General features: G+C 44.2%; 1 pseudogene; it reads left to right on the top strand.

Moving 5' to 3' along the window:
• Positions 1-6,179: 6,179 nt before the first annotated feature.
• LOC147983795 (protein FAR1-RELATED SEQUENCE 5-like) lies at positions 6,180-9,322 on the top strand (annotated as a pseudogene).
• Positions 9,323-16,618: the final 7,296 nt, after the last annotated feature.

Here is a 16,618-nt window from a genome sequence, read left to right as displayed (position 1 = left end):
GTTGTAACCTCAAAAGATTCAAACTAAAGTTACATGCGAGCAGTTAGTTGATTGGTATGACAAGATACAAGCTCGTCTCTTCTAATGCTGAGATAGCGTCTCCTTTGTGGTTTACACAGGAAACACCACCTGACGTGTATCCTTCCCCCGACCAAAGAGCCTTCACTCGCTGACTATCTCCCAGCGCTCATTGCCAAGATTGGAAGAGACTAGCTTGTTGACCCACCCAATATGGGTACGGCCGCCGAGTCACCGACACCTAAGAGCTTGACCTATCCCATAACCAGCTGGTTTACAAGGAACAAACTACTAGAGATGGTCAGTATCTGTCCACTAGTGGATTGCTAATATCAGAGGTCAGAACCTTATTGCTTTTGAAAGGAAGGTTGAAAGTAATTTTGGTTCCTTAGACATTTGAATTGTATCCTCAGACATCTAAACTCCTAGATTGGCCCTCAAATGCAGCTAGTGTTCCTTTGCGGTGTAATTGTTTTGTTTCTTTTCTCCATTCGAGCATATGTGTGCTAGACAGGACAACATGACTCAACTGGATATACCATGTAATCGGTAGCTAGTATGTAGTAGTATGTACCACGATACAAAATTGTGATGTTTACTACCTCCGTGTGATTATATATGCATTACCTGAAGATTGTTCAGCCAAATTTGCAAATGTGGGTATTATTTTTGTCCGCTGCATTTCTTATGTGGATTAGGATGATTTTAGATCTCCACATGGACTACACACCAAAGCATAGAACAATGGATATTACACAAATTTATTGAGGCATAGGACAATGTAAAAGGCACACCATAGGTTTATAGTAATGAAACATTTTAATCAAGACCCCATTTTGATTACTTGTAGGATTCTCTTCTTGTAATACACTCATACGATCATGTACAAACTAGGCTATGTTGACATCATTGCACTACTAATGCTTGCGCAGACTACAGTTCTGAAGTAACATATAATAAACTTTACAGCTATGAAATACTTGCAGCTAGCAAGTAGAGCAGAGGCATATAGCAATAGGATTTCCAAAATAGGATAACAACTATCCCTGGTTGCACTTTGATTGATCTCCATTGCAATAAAATAGATGCTAGCTAGGTTCTATCTCCCACGTATGTCTACATAGTAATACTCCCTTTGTCCCTCATTTCATGGTTAACACACTTTTAAAAATGAAATTAGACGATTAATCTAACTAAACTTGTGATATATTTCACAAAAAATACATCATCAGATTCGTATTTCAACAAAGTTTCTAGTGGCATGAATTTTATGACACAGGACATATATTGTTAATAAAAAAATATTTTCAAAATTATATCATGCAAAATGAGGAGATGCCATGTAAAAGGGGGACATAGAATAGTGCAGGTCTATTCGCACTCACTGACCTCTCAAACATTGACAAACACCATATAGCTTGGGCTCAGCACCAAACACAAGAGAAACCTAAACTGCAGCACACGGTTCACGACCACATTACCGTACACCATCTTAAAGTTTAGTTCTAATAATTAAGCTCATCTCCAAATTAAAGAGGGTACTGAACTGATTGTAAAAAAAATCAATGCAACTGGGATTCCCATGGGAGTTTGGAAGAAGAAGGCTAACGTGATTTTGAGGGTATGGCTGAGGCAGTCGACAGCATCAACGAGGGTTTTCTCCTCCTTCCCAACTCCCAAACCAACTTGTGTCTGGAGCTTACAACCTGAAGTATAGAAGCTAACAACTGGAATCAAAGGCCGAAAAGACAATTGTGCACACCTTCCTCACCCGCTCCGAATGGAGCTCAATTGCGAAGATGCCAGCAACCGTGCTGACCAAAATGGTGTTTGGTCCATCGGCGAAACACACTAAATTTGGTGATGTTTACAAAGATTCACTACCACCAATGGGAAGCAAATTGGCCAGGTCGATGACCCTGGTCTGTGTGTTCACAAAAAAAGATAACCCTGGTCTGTACCCATTGCGCGCGCAAAGTTCTACTGTAACTCGGGCTACACGGTACTCTTTATCCACCCCGTTCAACGCCATTGAGATTCGTGCTTGTGACAGACTTTTTTGAGCCATGCATGGTGATTAGCTGTAGTAGTAGGTCCTGGGCAGCCTGCGCATGTAGTAGGCTCTATTTTATTCTATGTGCATGTGAACCACTACGAGACAAGAACTCCCTCGCTGCACATCTTTCTTCCTTCGCACTCCTCTCTCTCTCATTAAATGTTTCCTAACATGCATGCACAAAGCCCACTATCTTCTCATGTTTTCTCCTTTTTAACAACAATCTAAAGTGCAGACACAAGCTTTCTCGCATGCTAATTCCATCTTCACCTCTCTCTTAACTCTCAGTAAAAAAACTTCCTCTGGCCAGCCGACATCTTTCAGTCCCAATCAGAACTAAAAAAAGAAATGTAAAAATATTAGCCCATGTGACATTAAAACCAGTGGCGTCAGACAACATACCATGCTTGCCGCCATGCATATAAAATATGCGTTTAAGAAAAATGCCAGATTCTCTGGACAAAACCGCTGGCAGCGGTGCATGCGAGCAGGCTAGCACTGTGCGCCATGTAGCCTACGTCATAGGAACCTAGGACCTATACCCTACTGCCCCACTACACTGCCATACCAAGATAAAACGCTGCATCGCCTGCTAATGAAGTTGCATGCCTCCAAAAAAGCCTGCACCAAGCACAGATCTCGGAACATGTGGATGGTCTGAGATAAGGGGTGCCATGGAGCTCAAGCTACAAAAAATCACTCTCGCGCGCGACCGGTATCCTGCAGCTCCGACGGGTAGAGACGCGACTTGAAGGACATGGCAGCTCCCAGACCACCATTCCCCGTCGGCATGAGGACAATTCTGCTGTCCAACGACCACTCCGGCAACCGCGGTGATAGGAAGATTTTGAGTCGGTGCTTGGCTGTTCGTGAAGTACAAGTGGGAGAATTACATGGTGGTCGGATCGCCCCAAGTATCAGTCTGCGACGAGTACACGCAGGTCGACGTTTGGTTCTCCTCGTTTATGCAGGTGAAGAGCACGCGGAAGAGCCCTCCATGGCAAGCGTGGTGGTCGCACCCGTCAGCCGTGCAAAGCACGGCCGCGTTCACGAAGTGGACCATGTATGCCGAGGGCGCCCCGTTGGTATCCCGTGATTTGCTCCCAGAAAAGGAGGTCCCGAGCTCCTTCCCCTGACGCGGAGATGAAGAGGGCGCGTCCGTGGCGGCAGTCGAGGATCCGCCAGAAGCGGCGATCCGGGACGGGGAAGGAGAAGGGCATCGCGGTGGCGGGAATGATGCGGGGGAGGCGGTGACCGTTCGAGTTGTGGACGAAGCCCAGCACGGAAGGTGCCCCGTTCAGCTAGTGGAGCTGGCCGAGGATGGCCGGGCCAGAGGCGGCGTGGCTCTAGGGCCGGGGGAGTGGCACCGCCATGCTGATGTTGCTCGCTCGAGGTGGCTATCGATAGAAATGGGTCTGTCTGTGCTTGAGGGGAGACTGATTAGTCCGCCGGTTCGATCGGCTAAACCAGATCAAAAGAAGGTTCCCCGTTTCCCCAAATGAGAATCGCTCTTCTTCTTTTTAGTAAATCCGTAATTGCGTGTTGTATTAATTCCACAAAATTATACTCCAGAGAAATGAGAACCGCTCTTCTTCTTTTTTAGGAAAGCCATAATGCACATATGCACTCTTGAGGGTTTTTTTTACCATAGTGATGGTATCTTAGCCGGTATCATGCACTCGAGAATAGCAAGTATGCTGATGTGGCAGAGAATTAAAAAAAAAGAGGGAGTTAGAGTAACATAGGTAGATAACATATCATGTTAAATGCTACGCTAGTTTGTGTCATGCATGACAATAAATATGATCATCTATGATACTACTTTATGATACTATGCACTATGAAGATACTATCATACAATAGCTTCATAGACGTTGTAAAGTGTACAAAACACTTTTTACTACAAAAGTGGGAAAATCATTCTCTTGAAAAATCAGAGCTTTACCCTTAGAATGATGGGCTAATATAAACTATGCTAGAAGAAGGCAATGGCCGTTGGCCGAGCATCATGGGCGGTCAGAACCTCAATTTAAATCTTCACTAGGATTAAAAAAAATTACACAGGTCTACCTAAAATGGAAAACAAAATACAGCCATGGGCTGCCCTCAGCCAACGTGAACTGCTATGTTTGGCTCCTACACATAGTTGTACGTATACACATCTCGTGGACGAACCTCTCTTCACTATTAGCAGATCCACGCCGGAGGCTGATAGCAAGAGGTAGCGGGAGACGATCTCCCCGGGTGTTGATCGGGTCATCATGTGATCATAGAAATGGAGACAAGTATCTGTATAGTAAATGTGCTTTCTCCATCGCCTATTTCCTGCTTGTACCAGAAGATCTACTCGTACAAGAGCTCCTCTCCATCTGAGGTCACCGTGCAGAACCACCATTGTGGTACGTTAGGTCATCTCCTATGTGGTTTACACAGGAAACATCACCACTGTTTTGGTAACCGAACGAAATTTCGCTATCTCGCCCGGTTACCACGTTTATCGCCCCCCCGTCGAGAAACACTCATGCCGGGCAAAAAATCTCGAAAGTTTTGAAAATTTTGAATTCAAACGCTCAGAGTATAGTTAAATATAGGCCATCACTTCTATTTCAATGTTAGTGGTCGTGGCCTAGTGGCAACGCCAGCCTTTCCTCGATAGCGCGTCGCGGGTTCGAATCTTGACACACGCTTTTTAATTTCTTTTTGATATGCGTTAAACACAAGTAAAAAAGAGATTAGTTTGTTGGAGTGGCCAGGGGTCAAACTCGCGACCTTTTACCAAAGGGCAGTTCTGCTCGAACAGCCACTACGCCAGGAACAGATACGTGATAACTTTGGAAGTTAAAGTACTATCTACATCGATTTCAAAAAATTTGAATTCAAAATTTAATTTCAAATTTCGTCCGAATTTTTTCCGGTATTTCGCGGTTATCATGGTAACCGCAAATTCCGGTGCCCCTCGAGAAAAAATGTCCCCTTGGAATCCAAAACCTTGAACACCACTGACATGTCAGGGTCAACCAACATGTCGAATCTTAAAAGAGGTTAGGATAATGTGGACGCGACGGAAGTGATACTTTCTGTTGAGGACCAGGTTCCTAAGATTAGGAGATGTGGTGACCATAGCGTGGAGTTTGTTCTCAGAGTTTGTGATCCGGCATAGAGTGAGCTCGATGAGATTTGGAGAGGTGAGGATTCTCTTCTTGTAATACACTCATACGATCATGTGTGAACTAAACTTCAGTTTATAATCACACTTAAGCAGATGCATTAAATAATAGGCTCCTGTACAAGATTTTATTCATAGAATACATTACATTGTTAGTCCAAAGATATATATTGGACCTCTTTTAAGATGCTCCAACTTAATTACCTCAAAGGAGGTACGACCAGCATCCAATATTAGTGATCCATCGATAGAGGGTGTGTTAGCCAATGTAAAAACTTCAAGTATAGTGTGTTTTCCTAAACAAAGAAATGTCCAAAAGGTCATCCTTATTAACAAAGATCCCTTCTTTTGCTTACTCGTTAACAATATGACAAACAAATGCAGCCCATGCCATATAGAAAAAGGTATTATTTGTATCAGATGCCTGTAAACTCCGACAAAAAAATGCATGTGATTCTTGCATGAAAACTTTTTTTATTGAGGATGACTCACGCGGCTGTTTCTCGGCACAAACACCACCCCCCCCCCCCTCCCCCCCTAAAACGTATAGTGGATAGTATGGTAATTTCACATTAGGTATAGGAATACCCACCCGACGCCGTACGTCCGCGCGCGACGTCATACGCCCGTCCGCGTATGCCGCACCGGTCGTTGTACGTACGCCTGCCCGCGTACCCGCACCCGTCGCCGTTGTACGCTCGCACGACTCCACGTTGCCGTCGACAGTTGTTGGAGGGAAAAAAAGACACGGTAGCCGCCGACGCCCGCTGTCGAAACCCTGAACCCTAACGCATACACGCTGTCTCCACGTCGGCCCCCGTCTGCACGAAGTCGCCATCGCCCGGGTCGCCGCCCAAACAGGCCGCTGCGCGTGCCCAGCGCCGTTACCGCTGTCGCCGCGCGTGCCCCTGCGCCGTTACCGCTGCCGCCGCGTCCCAGATGGCCGCCCACCCGCGATCTATGTCGCCGCCTCCCTCCGCGCACTACGCCTGCTACGACCAGCCATCGTCCTCACGCCGTCGACACCCGCCTCCGCCAGCCAGCAACGTCACGCCGTCATCACGTTCGTCATCTGAGGAAATGGATCCGGCTGAAATCCTCGCCGCCGTGCAAGAGGTTGGTTTGAGACATCGTTGTGCTTGATGAGATAATTGTTTTAGGGATGATGTTACACGGCGTTTGATTGATCGTACAATTTTTTTTAACTATCTATAGTTAGAGGAGGAGGGCGATTATGATGGCGATGATTACGGCGAGGACAACGAAACCTCATCACTGAATATGGATGAACCTGGGAGAACTACATGAGTTTGGATGAATCTTATAGTGGCAATGTAAGTGTGATCAATGTTGATAAAAACAATAAATATGATAGACCGCACGGACAATTTCATATTTTTTGCATCATGCAGCGACATGGCGATGATGATGATGATATGGATATAGATGATTCATTTGCTGGAAAGTGCACTCCGGGTATGTTATTAATAAAATCAGAAAAGAAATGACATAATAACCATATGAGCACTTATATGTTTTTTTTGCAATGCGCGCAGATGGACGAGGACGGGGACTTTGTGAGGAATATTGTGGACGATGAAAGTGACAAATCGAACGTTGATGCATCTCATGATGACAGCTCCAGCAAAGTAAGTTTTGGAACTTACATGACTACATTACATATTAAAATAATAACTGACTGACATAAATGGTTTAATGCATTAATTTACAGGAAGATGTAGATGGTACAAGCGGGAATGATGAGCATGTTGGTGATGATCCGTTTAATTTTGACATCGGATTTGATGAATATCAACAAGAATCATTGGACATGCATTGGAAGGTCATGAGGAAGACGTTCAAGTCACTAGGAGAGGCTTACATTTTCTATAACCAGTATGCTTACGAGCGTAGTTTCAGCGTAAGAAAGGACTCACTGAAATATTCGAAAGGTCCTGAGGGAACTAAGCGCTTGAGGAAGTATCTGTGTGCGAGAGCTGGGAAACGACAGGCAAAACTTTGTACAATGGAAGGCAGGACCCGCAGGCTGAGAGGGGAGACTCGTTGCTTCTGCGATGCGCATATAACTTTGAAACTTGATAAAGAGCGTGATGTTTGGTATGTCAGCAGTTTCAATGATGATCACAGTCACGTTCTAGCTAGACCGGATGAAGTCATGTTTCTTCGGTCTCATAATCAGATAAAAGAATATCAGAAAGCTGAGATCTTAACCATGGTAGGTGCTGGAATCAGGAAACATATGATTTATATGCAAAGGCTGGTTTTGGGAGGAAGAAGCTTTATAACATGTGTTATAGAGAAAAAATGAAGTTGCTTGCACAAGGTGATGCAGACACTGCCATTGGGATCATGATGACCAGAAAAGAGAGATCCAGATTTCTTCTTTGAGCACACCGTCGATGATGAAGGAAGGCTGAAAAACATGTTCTGGTGTGATTCTCAATCACGTCGAGACTATGTTGACTACGGTGATGTGACAGTCTTCGACAGCACATACAGGATGAATAGGTATGGCATGCCATTTATACCTTTTGTCGGTCTGAACAACCACCGTTGCACCACGGTATTCGGTTGTGCTCTTGTGTCTGACGAGACGGAAGATACATATGACTGGCTGCTTCAGACGTTTTTGAGGGCTCACTGTCAGAAGAGGCCCAGGTCAGTAATTACTGATGGAGATGCAGCTATGATTAAGGCCATAAGAAAGGTACTTTCGGAGGTTTGGCATCGTCTTTGCTCGTGGCATATTGAGAAGAACATGTAGAAACACCTTCATCATAAGTCTCTAAAGGAGTCCAGGTCTCTACTTTATTATGCCACTTCAAAAAAGGTATTTGAGGAGAGATGGGCATCGTTTACCGCCAAATGGCAATCGGAGAAAACAAAGACATGGTTACATAGGATGTACAAGAAGAAAAGGCTTTGGGATGCATCATATCTGTCAGATGGGTTTTTCTTAGGTATGCGAAGTAACCAGCGAAGTGAGAGTCTGAATTCATGCCTTCACTTGCATCTAGACTCCGGTATGACTATTGTTGATATGATTGTGCACTATAAGAACTTCATAGTTCGTCTCCGTGAGAACGAGATGCATGACGATTACACAAACTCACAGACAGTTCCAGTGCCAGTATTGGACGAGTGTAAAGATATTGAGAAATCAGCTGCCCGTGAGTTCACTGCGGCAAACTTTTATATCTTGCAGGAAGATATGAAGAAGGCACGGGAGCTTGAGGTCCTTGAGAGACTGAGAGGAGCAGACACTCACAGATTCATACTGACATGGAAGGAAAATAGGGATATCAGATTCACTGTGGAGTACACCCCAGGTAACTCCGAAGAAACTGTGAAGTGCAGTTGCAGAAGCATGTATCGCAAAGGACTTCCTTGCAAACATATTCTTCACGTTCTGATTCAGCTACGCTTACGTGAGATACCTAAGTGTTTAGTACTGCGGAGGTTGAGCAAAGTTGCAAGGGGTGGACTTCCCATGAAGTGCACTAGCGATCTGTTTGCGTGGGGATGGGCAGGTGCAGGGGACAGAGCTAGGTACAGCGAGTTGACTACCTTATCTGCTGAAGCAACTCATAAAGCATGTAGTAAACCATTTTTATTCGACAAGATGAAGGCGGCTTTGAGGGACATAATAGATAATGATTACACTGAGGAGGATGAGCCTGGTGCGGAGGTACAGTTTGTGAACGACGATGCATTTGAGCCTAATCAAGATCATGGTCTTGTTCGTGATCCCGCAAAAGTTAACACCAAAGGCGCACCAAAACAGAATGTTAAAGGCCGCGGTAAGGATGGTCCTGATGTCACTAAAAATGGGCGACCTAAAGCTTTTGATGAGAAAAGCAAACATCAATGTGGACAGTGCGGTCTTCCGGGTCATTATAAGTCCACGTGCCCTCAAAATCCTAAGTATGATTTTCTTATGTTATTATAAATCTTATTGTTCAAACCAAATTTATTTATTTATTGTGAATTAACACATATCTTACTGTTATGTAGGAACTTTGCTTGAATTGTGGAGTATGGAAGATTGGTTCACCCTTTGATTGAAGATAGTTTTATTATGGATTGCTATGGAAGATTGCTCCACCCTTTCATTGGAGACAGTTTTTTAATATTCTATATACGTGATCTTTAATAATTGTTAGGCCTTCTTTGGTTTAGAGAAATTTCATAGGAATTTTAGAGGATATGATTCTTATAGGATTTTTTCCTTTAGAGCCATTTGGTTCATAGGAATGGATTTCTATTCCTACATAGGATTGGTTCCTATCCTCCACATTTCGTAAAAAAATAAAAAAGAGCCTAGACTCAATGGAAAAATTCCTTTGGTGTTAACCAAATGACATCTTGTTTCCTATTCCTACTCATAGGATTTGAGATACATGTCATCTCATTTCCTACAAGATTCATATTCCAATGATAATCCTATCCTATGAACCAAAAGAGGCCTTAAAGTATGTTATATGAACTTATTTTACTTTGTTGATGTCAGACTATTTGCTACGATACCGACATAAGTATTTGTTTTGATGACAGACTATGTAATGCAAGGAGTTTTACTTTGTTTATTTTGATGTGCTCATTTTGCACAGTAGTGACGTCGTTGTTTACTGTTAATTTTCTGTGCCATCGTTGTTTACTGTTAATTTTAACTGCATAGTACGGTCGCCGTCGCTTAGAACCCCGTCGTTAATTTTAACTGCACGGTACGGTCGCCGTCGCTTAGAACCCCGTCGTTTTTATTATTTTTTTTTTAAAAAACCCGACAAGTGCGCCGGCGGCACTGTCCCACAGGGCAGCGTTGGCCGGCGGCACTTTCCCATAGGGAGCGTCGGCCGGCGGCAGCAGTACGAGGTAATCAGAGGAGTTCGACAGCCTATGTGCCGCCGGGTATATAAGCCGGTCGTCGCGCGCTCCGTCGGGCGAGGTGGGACTAAACATTTCTCGTCGCCCCGCGTGGAACTTGGGCCGTCGTCGCGCCGCGTGCTACTTGGGCCGTCTTCGTGCCGCGGGCGAAACAGTGTTATTGGGCCGGCCCACGCGGTCACGCGCGTCGCTGCAGGCACGACGGCTGCGATAGCAAAGTTTTAGTCCCACCTCGCCCGACGGAGCGCGCGACGACCGGCTTATATACCCGACGGCACATAGGCTGTTGAACTCCTCTGATTACCTCGTACTGATGCCGCCGGCCGACGCTGCCCTGTGGGACAGTGCCGCCGGCGCACTTGTCAGGTTTTTTAAATAATTAAAAAAATAATAAAAACGACGGGGTTCTAAGCGACTCCTCTGATTATCCAAACAATTTGACGACGGCAGAACTATGAATATGAAGATTTCAAATTTAAAGACAACGGCATGAAGACAACATAATAATCCAAATGTCATTCTCGACTTAAATATTAAAAATAGTAGTGTCTTGTTCGTCACAAGATATCAAATTCAAAATAAAAGTAAACATTATTTGGGCCTATAAAATTTTCTAGTACAAAATTTTTGCCACATTTATTTCTTCTTTGCAAGCCGGGTAACTTTGTCCTTCACATCGTTGAGCGTATTTATCTCCGAAGAAATAAGCTGTGCAATCATTAAGTCCCTCAATTTGTCAATTGACCCCTGTTAGAACTTCATATTAGTACAATTCAAATAGTATTACATAATGAATTTAATTGAATATAAGCATTTGAAATAAAACCAGACCTGTCCATTTTTCACCGTTCCAATATTGAAAGCATCGAAGAACAAATATTCCACATGAATTGCTGGTCCGTACAAAGAACGTTTCATAAGTTCGCATTTGAGGATAGATATTAAAACAATATGAAAGTATTTACTCACCCGTCTTCTTGTTGTGGCATATTATATGTTTTGATAGGCCAGGTAGACACATCCGGATAATTCACAGCACCGCTCGCATTCGCATCATGTATGTCATATCCAAAAGTTGTTTTCTCTGTTCATATACATGATAGCACGAAAAGAATTTAACATAGTTCAGTTACTAAATGATAGTTTCAATATGCTCATGTAAATTTATGCCGTACCAGCTCCTCAACTTTTTCTGTAATTTCACTGTCAAGTTCGGGTCCCATCAAAGAATCAAGAACCTGGAACTCTTCCTTCGGGCGATGCATGACAACCGAAACCCAGTGGGTATTTCCCTTATTAAGAGGAATATAAATCTGCATCACAACGAAAATATGATGCAATCAACACATACGCTCTTATTACTTATATCCCATATATGCATACATTAAGGCAGTTGAACTTACCTTATCTTTTTTAAAATACTCATCGGTGCATCTATTCACGGGTCCATTCTTCTTCGCCATAACTTCGTTGTCATTTTTTCCTGGCTCGGTGTCCGGTCTAAATTCAAGTAACCAATTGACCAGCCAGGTCGGCATTATATGACGATCGTCACCAACAACTCCCAATAGATACGACGAATAAGCATTGATAACCTAAAAATAATTTAAATGGTGTATAACAATTTCAATTTGCATTGAATGCTAATAGAAAACACAACAATAACTTACATCACCGGTTATCCATTCATGGTCAAGAATCTTACAAGCCCTCTCTGCACTGAGACCTTCGCGCATGCCATCATTGAATATTTCCTTCTTTCTATGTTTTGCTGACCGCTCATAAGCACGAACAAACTTAACACTAGCTTTAATCACATCGTATTCATCTTGAAAGACTTCTTTCTCGAATAGTTCTGCAATACATGACGGTAATATGTTAATAAGTCAATGATAAGTAGTAAGTTCAGCTCAAAAACAATATGATTAAACTCACTTGCTTTTGCTGAACGTTTTGCACGCTTTGTAGGTATAACTCGAACATAAGGAGACTTTATAAGGTTTGATACCTTCCGCTTCCGTTTCCCTACACTCTCCTCCTGTACCTCATCTTCTCCAATACAATTTATGGATCCACGTGATGCGATTTCATCCGTTCCTAAAGATGTAACAGATTTCTCATCAGATACCTCAGGAACTTCGATAGGATCTTCTTTATCACCCTTGAAACTATCCCAATATTCAGGTGTGCAATAATAAGGTGTCTTCTCTTCAGAATCATTAATATCATCTTCATCATCCTCTTGCACATTCTTTTTTCCCGGTGTGGTGAAATTGTCCACGTCAGGATTATATACAAATTCTTTACGAGGTTTCCCACCATAGTTTCTAATTTCACTATTTTCACCATAGTCATTCTCTTCTTCTTTTTCAATATCACCGGCTTTGTAGAATACAGCGCTTTTGTTCAATTTCTCTATGACCCTCTGTGATTAAAAATTAGTTATAATTAGTTATGTGACACATCAAAAAACATAGTGAACGGCAAAATCAGAAAACTTGTACTTGTGCGCATAGCTCCGACATACGAAGCATATCCTTACGAATGTGCTTCAGCTCAGTCAAAATCCGATCCATAATAGGGTTCTGGGTAGCTGAAGCCTCAGATGTACTCACACATGTTCTCCTTCCAGGAATGTTAGACTTTCTCGTACTGGATTTCTTGTTCTTTTCAGCCTGTTACATTCTAATTTTGTTTAAGCGGTACTCTTCAGTAATGGTGTCATCGATCTACAACATAAAGAATCATAGATTCATATTTAATTAATAATTAATTGCAGAGTTTAAATGGAAAAATATATATTTAACGTATTACCATTCCAACACCACGACCATATTGAAAGTCGTACTTGTCTCTTTTCTCCGCTGCCGCTTTTTTCCAATTCCTTATCAAGGGGCTCAACAGCGCTAAAGGATCGTACTGTGGGCTGGTGCTTGGCTGCACCTTCTCCCAATATAGATACTGCAAAACAAACAAACAACCATTTAGCATGTGTTACACTATTATTACATAATACAACTATTCAATTTAAAAAATAAATCATACCTGGAGAAGTGCTAGGTTCCCACGTGGCCATTCCCTAACACGACCGGGCTGCAAGACCATACCAATCTCCGACAAACAAAACTGCAAAGTGAATGCGTTCCAGTTGAACTTTTTTATCTGTCTGACATCTTGCACTAGTGCATAATAATTCTTCGTAATGTACTCAGCAGACACTGGTGCAATTATAGTCCCTAATAGGACGAGAAACGCCATCCGAACAAATTCATCGTCCGCGTTTTTATTTCTCACAATCTTGTCAATAAAATCATCAATCAATATTTTACCATTCTTCTTGTTAACAAAACTAGCTGGAATTTTTTTTATTGCTTTGCCTTGGTCCATACTCAAAAAACTAGAAACATCAACTCCTTCATTCTTGAAACCAAATATAGCGAACACATCATCAGGCCTCAGTGAAATCAACCCTTTTTTTCCGGCTGCCTCTTGCACCATGAATTTTTTACTATTAGGATTGTAACCTTGAATCGTAAGCGCAAGCAAATTATCACGCATCTTGACCGAAGGTATGCGTAACATGCCCTCCATCTCCGTTTCGTAAAACATAAATCGCTGACTTGATGTTAACTTATTAATAAGACTAACCATTTTTCTACGGAACATGCAATCACACCATCGATGTCCATACTGCATATAATAATATCTATGTGACGTTGCATGCAGCTAATGTGTTATATAATGTTGAAAATATTAAAAGAAATACCTGCCTGACAGCAACTACAACGGGCGACGGCGATCACAGCGGCTGACGGCGGCGTCTAACGGCGGGCGTTCACAACCGGCGCTGACGGCGGGTGGTGACGTCGGGCGTTGACGACCGGCGCTGACGGCGGCTGGTGACGTCAACTAGTGCGGGGTGACGACGGGTGTTGATGACCGGCGCTGACGGCGGGTGGTGACGTCGACTAGTGCGGGGTGACGACGGGCGTTGACGGCGGCGCGACGCTGTCGGGCGGGGAATGACAGTGTAGACGGCGGCGGGCGACGGGGATCAGATCGGGCGACATGCGCGATGTGATTGGGCGACGTGCGCGTTTGTCGGGAATATTCCCTCAGATAGCGATGGCTCGTGCAGATATTTTGTCGCGTTCCGACGCTGTACGGATTTTTTAAGATTTTCTGCATCGAGAACCCCAAAAACACTGCCCGGACGTGACGCAACGTGCGTTCATAGTCTAATTTCTTTCATCTCTGGCGTGCGGTCCCTGGGCAGGTCCCCACACATGCTGCCAAAAGTTGGGTGCATTCCGGAAAACCGCACTGCCACTTGCTGTGCAACCCGGTGGTTTCGGTATGGGTGGAGGGGACCCTCGGTCGTACGTCTCTCTGTCGCATCCGCCAAAGTCGCTCATTTTTTTTTCCACGGGCCACAGTGCCATTGAGGGCACGCACGCCAAAATTTGTCGCGTTCCGACGCTGTACGGATTTTTTATGATTTTCCCCACCGAAAACCCCAAAAACACTGCCCGGACGTGACGCAATGTGCGTTCATAGTCCGATTTCGTTCATCTCTGGCGTGCGGTCCCTGGGCGGGTCCCCACACACGCTGCCAAAAGTTGGGTGCATTCCGGCAAACCGCACTGGCACTTGCTGTGCAACCCGGTGGTTTCGGTATGGGTGGAGGGGACCCTCGGTCGTACGTCTCTCCGTCGCATCCGCCAAAGTCGCTCATTTTTTTTCCACGGGCCATAGTGACCATTGAGGGCACGCACGCCAAAATTTGTCGCGTTCCGACGCTGTACGGATTTTCTATGATTTTCCCCACAGAAAACCCCAAAAACACTGCCCGGACGTGACGCAACGTGCGTTCGTAGTCTGGTTTCGTTCATCTCTGGCGTGCGGTCCCCGGGCGGGTCCCCACACACGCTGCCAAAAGTTGGGTGCACTCCGGCAAACCGCACTGGCACTTGCTGTGCAACCTGGTGGTTTCGGTATGGGTGGAGGGGACCCTCGGTCGTACGTCTCTCCGTCCCATCCGCCAAAGTCGCTCATTTTTTTTCCATGGGCCACAGTGACCATTGAGGGCACGCACGCCAAAATTTGTCGCGTTCCGACGCTGTATGGATTTTCTATGATTTTCCCCACCGAAAACCCCAAAAACACTGCTCGGACGTGACGCAACGTGCGTTCGTAGTCCGATTTCGTTCATCTCTGGCGTGCGGTCCCCGGGCGGGTCCCCACACACGCTGCCAGAAGTTGGGTGCATTCCGGCAAACCGTACTGGCACTTGCCGTGCAACTCGATGGTTTCGGTATGGGTGGAGGGGACCCTCGGTCGTACGTCTCTCCGTCGCATCCGCCAAAGTCGCTCATTTTTTTTCCACGGGCCACAGTGACCATTGAGGGCACGCACGCCAAAATTTGTCGCGTTCCGACGCTGTACGGATTTTCTATGATTTTCCCCACCGAAAACCCCAAAAACACTGCCCGGACGTGACGCAACGTGCATTCGTAGTCCGATTTCGTTCATCTCTAGCGTGCGGTCCCAGGCGGGTCCCCACACACGCTGCCAAAAGTTGGGTGCATTCCGGCAAACCGCACTAGCACTTGCTGTGCAATCCGGTGGTTTCGGTATGGGTGGAGGGGACGCTCGGTCGTACGTCTCTCCGTCGCATCCGCCAAAGTCGCTCATTTTTTTTGCACGGGCCACAGTGACCATTGAGGGTACGCACACCAAAATTTGTCGCGTTCCGACGCTGTATGGATTTTCTATAATTTTCCCCACCGAAAACCCCAAAAACACTGCACGGACGTGACGCAACGTGCGTTCGTAGTCTGATTTCGTTCATCTCTGGTGTGCGGTCCCCGGCCGGGTCCCCACACACGCTGCCAAAAGTTGGGTGCATTTCGGCAAACCGCACTGGCACTCGCTGTGCAACCCGGTGGTTTCGGTGCGAAAATGTGTGTACCGAACACCTTTCTTTCTGTAACTTACAAACATGCCCAAAAATTTTTATCGCATTCTATCTACATGAGAATCATGCGTGCCAATTTTATGTGCATTTTGGGTCTGTTTGCATTTTCTACGGTTTTTGGCTTCGATAGTTCTAAAACACTGTTTTTAATTCAAAATTATTTCATACTAATTTTTTTTAAAAAAATTACAAATTCCTTCTTCTAATTTCGTTTTTTACTTTTTCCTTTCTTCCTCTCTTCATCTTTTTTTATATAATTTTTACTATTCTTTCAATTATACCGGTAAACTATTTAATTTTAATTTTTTTGGGTCACTTTTATTTTATAAAATGATTCACTTTTTGTCCATAATATTTCATACTAGTTTTCATTCCAACATAACGATAAACGATAGTTCATTCAACATAACGACAGTTCATTTTACATTAAAACATAAAAAACTTAATTAAACAGGACTCAAGTAAACTTAATTAAACATAACGACTAAATTCTAAT

The sequence above is a fragment of the Triticum urartu genome, chromosome 2A (genome assembly GCF_056163025.1).
Source record: "Triticum urartu cultivar PI428250 chromosome 2A, HENAU_Tu73, whole genome shotgun sequence".
Lineage (NCBI taxonomy): Eukaryota > Viridiplantae > Streptophyta > Magnoliopsida > Poales > Poaceae > Triticum > Triticum urartu.
This window is presented reverse-complemented; position numbering and strand designations above follow the sequence as displayed.